This window comes from Oncorhynchus clarkii, chromosome 6 (genome assembly GCF_045791955.1).
Source record: "Oncorhynchus clarkii lewisi isolate Uvic-CL-2024 chromosome 6, UVic_Ocla_1.0, whole genome shotgun sequence".
Lineage (NCBI taxonomy): Eukaryota > Metazoa > Chordata > Actinopteri > Salmoniformes > Salmonidae > Oncorhynchus > Oncorhynchus clarkii.
In genome coordinates this window covers 70,336,455-70,346,831 of record NC_092152.1, presented here as the reverse complement: position 1 = coordinate 70,346,831, position 10,377 = coordinate 70,336,455, and positions in this window count along the sequence as shown.

Here is a 10,377-nt window from a genome sequence, read left to right as displayed (position 1 = left end):
CATTAATGTCACACACTGATGATTACAAAATATTCACTTTCACGAAGGGAATCAGTAGACTTTAATAATGAGGTACTGTTGGTGTAGTTGTGACTGCTGGCTAATTGCCATGAGGGAAATGTAAGCCTATCATACAGCCTACACCAACAGCAAAACGTCCCAGGTCTAAAGGTTTTCATATCGATGTCATATCATATACTGTACATAAACTACATTTAAAAAAAACACAATCCCAACTACTCATCCCTATAAAAAGTTCAGCACCACAGCATAATGGACAGTTTCCCCCATCTGGACGGTTCTGCGATCTCAAAATAAGAGATCTATCTATACAGCACACACAAAACGTGACCTGTTGTAGACCTTGACATTTTCACATTTGTTTGGTATACAATTAGTCATTATAGTCTTCCTCTTGCTCTTTTGAGTGGGGTTAGAGAACGTTTTGATTGAGTAAAGACCGCAGAAAATACCAAACCTGAATTTAACTAAGAGTATATTAAATAGTGGTGACAAATACTCCTGCCCCGCTTCCCATCGTAGTCTAGGCCTATACAGTGCCTTTGGAAAGTATTCAGACCCCTCGACTTTTTCCACATTTTGTTACTTTAAAGTCTAATTCTAAAATTGATTCAATTTTTTAAAAAAAAATCTCGGCAATCTACACACAATACCCCAGAATGACAAAGTGAAAACAGGTTTTTGGAAATTGTTGCACATTTATAAAAAAAAAATACTTTATTTACATAAGTATTTAGACCCTTTGCTATGAGACTTGAAATTGAACTCAGTTGCATCCTGTTTCAGCTGCATCCTGTTTCCATTGATCATCCTTGAGCTGTTTCTACAACTTTATTGGAGTCCACTTGTGGTAAATTCAATTGATTGGACATGATTTGGAAAGGCACATACTTGTAAGGTGCCACAATTGACAGTGCATGTCAAAGCAAAAACCAAGCCATGAGGTCGAAGGAATTGTCTGTAGAGCGCCGAGACAGGATTGTGTCGATGCACAGTTCTGGAGAAGCGTTCAAAAAAATGTCTGCAGCATTGAAGGTCCCCAAGAACACAGTGGCCTACATAATTCTTAAATGGAAGAAGTTTGGAACCACCAAGACCCTTCCTAGAGTGGGCCAAAACTGAGCAATCGGGGGAGAAGGGCCTTGGCCAGGCAGGTGACCAAGAACCCGATGGTCACTATGACAGAGCACTAGAGTTCCTCTGTGGAAATGGGAGAACCTTCCAGAAAGACAACCATCTCTGCAGCCCTCCACCAATCAGGCCTTTATGGTAGAGTGGCCAGACAGAAACTACTCCTCAGTAAAATACTCTTGCCAGCCCGCTTGGAGTTTGCTAAAATCATGAGAAACAAGATTCTCTGGTCTGATGAAACCATGATTGAACTCTTTGGCCAGAATGCCAAGCGTCACATCTGGAGGAAACATAGCACCATCCCTACGTTGAAGCATGGTGGTGGTAGCATCATATTGTTGTGATGTTTTTTAGCGGCAGGGACTGGGAGACTAGTCAGGATCAAGGCAAAGATGAGCGAAGCAAAGTACAGAGAGATCCTTGATGAAAACCTGCTCCAGAGCGCTTAGGACCTCAGACTGGGGCGAAAGCTCACCTTCCAACAAGAAAATGACCCTAATCACACAGCGAAGACAACGCAGGAGTGGCTTCGAGACAAGTCTCTGAATGTCCTTGAGTGGCCCAGCCAGAGCTTGGACTTGAACCCGATCGAACATCTCTGGAAAGAACTGAAGATAGCTGTGTAGAAACACTCTCCATCCAACCTGACAGAGCTTCAAGGATCTGCAGAGAGAAATGGAAAAAAATCCCAAAATACAGGTGTTCCAAGCTTACAGCGCTATACCCAAGAAGACTCGAGGCTGTAATCGCTGTCAAAGGTGCTTCAACAAAGTACTGAGTGAAGGGTCTGAATACTTATGTAAACATAATGTGGAAAAATGTGGAAAAATTCAAGGGGTCCGAATGCACTGTACTTCCTGAAAAACTCCAGGACCCAATTGCACATGTTTGACTACTGTATGACGAACCTGAGGGAGTGGGGGAGTTATGTTCCTAAGGGAGCTTGGTGCAACATCATAAATGTGTTAATGAACAGTGGTCATATTGTAATAATGACGTGGATGTTATGAGCAATTCTTGTGTTTACAAGCTCACACCGTTAGTAATTGCATTAAAAGTGCAAATAATGAGGGTTTCCTACAGGAAAATAAATGCAACACATGACTAATCTTTTATTCATACATTCTCACGCAACCGCTCCTGTTTTATTGGTCTTTGTCTCCACCTCCACTCCTCGCTCACTAGACTGAGAGACTGACGTAGGCTAGCCATGTCTGCCGGTAAACAAGACTGACCACGCGCTGCTTTGTGCGTCTCAAATACCCATCTAATTAGACCATGTGCAAAGAGGCTACTTAGCACCCCAATTCACTTCTACCTCCGACTGAATTGGAAAAGAGACAGTTTTAACCGGATTAGTGGAAAATAGTTAAATACTGATTGTGTGAAGTGTTCTGTGCAATGTAGCCTGTATACAGTTGTAGGCTACACCCTATTTGGGTGGATGTGTGTGTGTGTGTGTGTGTGTGTGTGTGTGTGTGTGTGTGTGTGTGTGTGTGTGTGTGTGTGTGTGTGTGTGTGTGTGTGTGTGTGTGTTACATGAGAGGTCTATGACCTCTGTGAGTGAGGGGATACAGATACCTGAGGAACAGGCAGGGGGGCTATCTAGGAATGAAGATATGGTTTCATGTGTAGCCTTATTAGTATAGATCATCTGAGGGGATGGATATGGTTTGACCTCTCTTCAGTTTGTGGTGGGAAAGGTGCAGTAAGGAGGCCAGGAATCCAGTAATATCCCGGAAATGATTCTAGTTATAGGAAATATTTTTGTGAATCCTACTATTGTATACTGTTTAGCTGATTAGGTTCTCACATAAGACAAACTCACTTGCACGTTTTTTATTAGCAAAACAATATAATAAAACAATTTCACATTTTGCCAATAGGTTTACCATTAAGCAGCCTGACATATTTGACAAATATTTTGTCATGTACAGAGCGCATATTTTTCTGTCGATTATCCTTAGGAAACAGCAGCCACATTCACATTCACATCATCACATCCTGTCTGTGGGAAACTCAATATGAGACCTGGCCCATTCAAATATACGTACTCACAATTCGGAGTCAGATCCATCACTATGATGTCTAATGTAGTTATGGAGCTCAGTCCCTCTACACTCCAGCCAATAGAACTATGAAGCCTTGTGTGTATTCATGTTCTCTAAAGTAGCCATGGAGCCTGGACCATCTTCATACAGTCTAATGATCAGTATCTGGTATAATGCAAGACAGCATATTCATCATTATCCCCTCATTCAAGTTCATTTACGCTCATATTGGTTTGCATCAGGTTTCATTTTGTCTTTCAATTGCATGGACCATTGTCTGGACTAGATAGATTACTGCAAGTTGAATTTGGTTCAACATGTTTGTCTATCAGAATATAAAGCCCACTGAAATAAGGGCCTATTTTGACTCCTTTATTGGCAATGCAATGATGGGTCAGGGTGCAATCATATTTAATCGTTGACGTCTTTGTGTACAACAGACACCCTTGTGATGAATGCTTAGTGACATTATGAGTTGACATTGAGAAGACCCAGATTTCAGATAACTGTGATGTCCTGGTTTAGCACCTTGAAGGGATGAGCCTTTTGAGATGCATTGAGATTGGAGAGCAGGATTATTGCACAGCATGAGATTTACTTAATCTGTGTCTCCCTCATCTCTTCCACATCGGCAACAACCATGCTGAGCCATGAGTAACCATGTCAGAGAAGCTTGCATGACTACCATGACCTTCACACTGAAGACGTTTAAAACACTTGTCTGTTTGAATCTTTGCCAAACATTGAAACATGTATTCAAATATCAGTTTATTGACTGGTTGCTCAAACCTCTCTTTTCATCTTTCAGATGTTTTTATTGAAGGGAAACTTTTGATACACAATAGCCCCCCCCCCCCATCTTTACTGACCCTCAGTTTACCAGACATTCTCACATTACTTTCCAGAAAAGCTCAAGCTTGTCCTGAGCCTTTTTTATAAATTGTTTTATGAGTTGAACACATTGGGACGGATCTTAGATGATTACTCCATACAGAATCCATCAAGATCTCTGATATCTTTCATCTGCACTAATGGACTGCCCTATTCAATTCAAACCACAGGTTTTTAATGGGTTTCAAGATTGAGATGAGATGGCCATTGCAAAATGTCGATTTTGTGGAATTTGATGTGTGCTTGGTATGAATAATGATAAATATCATACCAAATATCAAGTTTTGTGGGCATGATCTTTGTGCATCTATAACTTTCTAACTTTCTATCATTATTCATTCACGATGCATTCATGATTATCCGTAATCATGGTAGCTTCCACATTAATATAGAAGTGTTCAAGAACATATTATATTGTTATTTACAATAAAAGTGACTCCAAGATGACATATTACATTATTTACCACTAATTTCTATTGGGCAGAAAATAATCTGAAACACAACCAAAACAAACTGCAAATGTATCCAACAAGTTTGTAGACACAAGCTTGATGGAGTCATTGTGTGCTAGGAAAATGAGACCAAATACTAAACATTTGACTACATTTAATACACTAAAATGGTAATTTGTCCAATTACTTCTGACACCTTCAAATGGGAGGACTAGAGACATAAAGTGCTGTCATTTCTAAACAGTAAAACAGATATGTACTGTATATAAAATACCAACAAATAAAATGTGACATTCTGTGCTATCGCCTCATACTTTATAAAACATTTGACCTCAAATCCAAAATGCTGGAGTGTATAGCCAAATTAAACGTTTTAGCTTCACTGTCCAAATAAATACATATACCGGAGAGTACATAGTTCTTGACTAAAACTGGGAAATATTGTCTTGACAAATAGAATAATAGGAACAGACTTCGGTAAAATTATGTACATTTACCCTACTATGCAAAGATTTGAAAATGATAATTAATTGTTTGGTATAGTCCTAGGTTCTTTGTGCTACATTGTCAATGTTTTTTGTATACTTCACATGTAGAGGAGATGTTAATTAAAAAGACTGAGTGTATGCACCTCTCTTTCAGCAGGAGAGTGTCTTTTGTCAGAGCCATTTTTGAAGAGTCTTCTATTATGGGGGAGGAAAGCTATGCTCACCCATCTGATTATCAGAAAACCTGCTTTTCATCCTGTGCCTCTGCATCTATCACCCATGTGGCAACCAGAATGAAGCTTATATTCTCCTCCTGTTTCCATTGAAACCTATTTGATAAACATTGAACACCTGTCTGTCACCTATATATAAGAAGTAGACTCGTGTCAAACAAAGGTTAAGAAATACTTCTAGTGTAAAAAAACATGTTTGCCATCTATCTAAATCAGATTGCACAATAAGCATGCAAATCACTGTTCCATGAACATGGTGTAATTATAGGACTGTTGACACTAGATATGCGGTATGAGCCGACTTCGGAAATACGTAGAGGGACCTAATTGAAGTGGACCATATTTGTCACTGATGTTGGAATGACTGATGAGGTGATGAGTCTGGGTTGATGGGCCAGGGAGGATCTAACGTAGTGATGTACGCTAGATGTACAGTTGAAGTCGGAAGTTTAGATACACTCAGATTGGAGTCATTAAAACTCATTTTTCAACCACTCCACCAAATACTTGTTAACAAACTATAGTTTTGATAAGTTGGATAGGACATCTACTTTGTGCCTGACAAAAGTCATTTTTCCAACAATTGTTTACAGACAGATTATTTCACTTATAAGTCACTGTATCACAATTCCAGTGGGTCAGAAGTTTACATACACTAAGTTGACTGTGCCTTTGAACAGCTTGGAAAACTCCAGAAAATTATATAATGGATTTAGAAGCTTCTGATAGGCTAATTGACATAATTTGAGTCAATTGGAGGTGTACCTATGGATGTATTTCAAGGCCTACCTTCAAACTCAGTACCTCTTGCTTGACATCATAGGAAAATCAGCCAAGACCTCCACAAGTCTGCTTCTTCCTTGGGAGCAATTTCCAAACGCCTGAAGGTACCACGTTCATCTGTACAAACAATAGTATGCAAGTATAAACACCATGGGACCACGCAGCAGTCCTACCGCTCAGGAAGGAGACGCGTTCTGTCTCCTAGAGATTAACGTACTTTGGTGCAAAAAGTGCAAATCAATCCCAGAAAAACATTAAAGGACCTTGTGAAGATGCTGGAGAAAACAGGTACAGAATTATCGATATCCACAGTAAAACGAGTCCTATATCAACCTAACCTGAAAGGCCGCTCAGGAAGGAAGAAGCCACTGCTCCAAAACCGCCATAAAAAAGCTAGACTACAGTTTGCAACTGCACATGGGACAAAGATCATACTTTTTGGAGAAATGTCCTCTGGTCTGATGAAACAAAATAGAACTGTTTGGCCATAATGACCATCGTTATGTTCGGAGGATAAAGGGGGAGGCTTGCAAACCAAAGAACACCATCCCAACCGTGAAGCACAAGGGTGGCAGCATCATGTTGTGGGGGTGCTTTGCTGCAGGAGGGACTGGTGCACTTCACAAAATATATAGCATCATGAGGAAAATTATGTGGATATATTGAAGCAACATCTCAAGACATCAGTCAGGAAGTTATATCTTGGTCGCAAATGGGGTCTTCCAAATGGACAATGACACCAAGCATACTTCCAAAGTTGTGGCAAATGGCTTAAGGACAACAAAGCAACAAAGCAGCACGGGAAAAGCATGTATGAGCATGGAGGCCTACAAACCTGACTCAGTTACACCAGCTCTGTCGGGAGGAATGGGCCAAAATTCCCCCAACTTATTGAGGGAAGCTTGTGGAAGGCTACCTGGAATGTTTGACCCAAGTTAAACCATTTAAAGGCAATGCTACCAAATACTAATTGAGTGTATGTAAACTTCTGACCCACTGGGAATGTGATGAAAGAAATAAAAGCTGAAATAAATCATTCTCTCTACTATTATTCTGACATTTCACATTCTTAAAATAAAGTGCTGATCCTAACTGACCTAAGACAGGGAATTTTTACTAGGATTAAATGTCACGAATTGTGAAAACTGAGTTTAAATCTATTTGGCTAAGGTGTATGTAAACTTCTGACTTCAACTGTATACATTCGTGTGCAATAATTGACTATCTAGAGAAAATATGTATCAGTTCCCTGGACAATATTTCCCTTCTACTGTAAGAGCTGCAACTTGTCTCGCCATAACTGTTTTCCATGAAAACACTATAGTCATTGCTGAGCCACGTGAAAGCAGGAAGACAGGTTTGATGCAGGAAGGCAGGGGGCGAACATGTGCAGTCAAGAGAGTGGACATGATGAGAAAATATGAATGCATGGTTCAATGGGAATTCAGGCTGTCAGGTCCACTTTGTGCAAGACATGGATCCACAGGATGAATGACGGCTAAAGGAAAGCTCTGGGGCAACAGTGAACAGGAAGTCAAATCATATTATCTGTATGGCCATGAATCTGACGGTGGCCATTTGATTCAGTCTCTCTTCCTTCTATAGGTATATAGGGGTCCATGCTTTAGGTAGAGGAACAGAGATAGGCCCTACCACTGTCTCTAATTCTAAGACTGCATCATCATTCATGATACTGTGCAATATACAACTACCCCCAGCCCCCACCCAAAGAGTTTGTGTTTGCATGCAACCATAGACTCTACATAACAACAAGCCTTTGTAACTTCCAAAAGTGGCGACAGCAGCACCACCATGTGAAGGACCAAGGAAACATTTTTTAAATCTCAACATGGAAACAAATTTCACACATTATGAAACTGGTTGAAAATTCTCTCAATATAAATGCGTACTGAATAGGCCTGCAAGATACAAAAGCGATAACTTGCACATAGATTGTAGTACCAAGCGGCAGAATGACAGAATCCACACAAGTGACATATGTCTGTGTTTATCCATCAATTTGTTGTTGTTGTCTCACTCTCTCTGTCTGTCTGCTAGATTATACTAACTAAAAGTATTTCTGAAGCAGAATTCACCATGCATCGTGTGGCATACAGCAGGCGATGGCTCCATCTGCTGGACGTGCCAGGTTTCGATGGGCCCTCCGGCCAGGACTAATTGGGGCTGATTGGGAATTGGTGAGTAATCAAGGGCTGATTTCTCACCAGCTGTACAAGTCCCATAAAGCTGCCAGAAGGGGAGCACACAGGGAAGAGAGTGGGGCAAGAAAGGACTCCCATATAGTTGGGGGCAGGTGCAGAGGAAACAGGAGTGAGTTCAGTTTTTGATCCCCACAGGATACAGCAAGACCCGGAGGCAAGAAGACGGTATCCCGGAGAGGGTCTCATCGGGGAGATATATTATTTTCTTTTGAACTATTCTTTTAATAAACACCTTTGAAACTGAGCTAATCCTACTCTGTCTGTGTCTGATCTGTGTAACCGTTTTGACCCAACCCCCTGGTCTCCCACAAGTGGTGGAGAATGCGGGCATTCTGATAACGTGGTCAGATGAGGGTTGACATTTACACAGCATCAGCATGGGCGAGTTGATAGCTCAGTTCGTCCAGGCCCAACAAGCACAACAGGCGGTTCAGGAACGAACGCTGGAGGAACAGCGATTACAAAACATCCGCCTCGTTGAGGAAATCAGGAAGCTGCAAGGAGGAGCATCTCCTGAATCACATCCCAACCAGTTTTTAATCAAGCTGACGGAAGACGATGCCTCTGTACGTTTGAACGGACAGCGCTACGGGAAGGATGGCCAAGGCCGAAGTAGGCAAGTCTGCTGGTCCCGTTCCTCTCTGGGAATAGCCAAAAGGCATATTGGGACCTGAACGACGAACAGGCGGATAAATACGACGGTCTCAAACGGGAGATACTCAGCCGCTACGGGTACAGCCTGGCCCATCGGGCTCAACTGTTCCACGACTGGATGTTCGTACCCGACGCATCCACCTGAGCCCAGATGAGCGACCTACTGCGCGTCACCAGGGCAACTGACGTATCCTAACCGACGTATCCACCCTCTCCATCCTTGACAAAGTGGTCCTGAATCTCTTCTTACGGGTGCTACCCCTCTACATGAAGTGAGCAGCAAGACTATGTGCGCCCCAGACCTTGGAGGGCCTCCTGGAAGCAGTGGAGACACATCAGAACACTCAGGCCCTTCTGAGTGGGAGCCGGGCCAAGTCGGTGACCCGTTCAAAGAGACGGAAGGACAGACGGCTGGGGTAGGGGCACAAATCATCATCCACAACCAAGGTTAGGAAGAGCACCTGACGCGCCTCTAGGCGGTGCTGGACGCGCTCGGACAAGCCGGGTTGACTGCGAACCCCAAGAAATGCAAACTAGGGTTCGAGAAGGGGGAGTACCTGGGGTATTTGATGGGACGGGGGAATGTCAAGCCCCAGGAGAGGAAGATTCACGCGGTACGTGACTGACCAGTCCCAGGCATTTTGACACAGGTCAAGTCCTTCCTGGGACTGGAATAGTGGTTTATCCCCAACTTTGCGGCTATAGCTTCCCCCCTCACCGATCTAACCAGGGCCCGCCTCCCAAAAACAGTGAAATGGACTGACGAGACAGAAGCAGTGTTCAGCCGTCTGAAAGAAGCGATGTGCTCCCATCCGATTCTCGTAATGCCCGATTTCCAGGTGCCGATGGTGGTCCAGACAAATGCATGTGATACATAACTAGGGGCCATTCTGTCCAATATACACGATGGGGAGGAGCACCCCATCATGTATATCAACCGAAAGCTGATACCTAGAGATAAAAGTAGTCTATTGTTGAGAAAGAGTGTCTAGCAGTGAAGTGGGCGCTAGACACTCAAGTATTACCTGTTAGGTACCCACTTCACCCTGGTCATGGACCATGTTCCCCTGGTCTGGATGGCAAGGGGAAAGGACATAAACGATCGGGTCACCAGGTCGTTCTTGTCCTTTCAACGCTTCTCTTTTTCTGTTGTGCACAGGTCAGGGGTGAGGCATGGAAACGCGGATGTGCTATCGAGAAGGGAGACAGACGTCGCACTGATGACAGTCCCCTCCCCGACAGAGTTAAGGGGGGTGGCGTACAGCAGTTCAGCCACCAGGGGGAGACTCGTCGAGGCCTGGTGACAGACGGAGTATACATCACGAGGCGATGGCTCCATCTGCTGGACGTGCCAGGTTTCGACGTGCTTTCCGGCCAGGACTAATTGGGGCTGATTGGGAGTTGGCGAGTAATCAAGGGTTGATTGCTCACCAGATGTACAAGTCCCATAA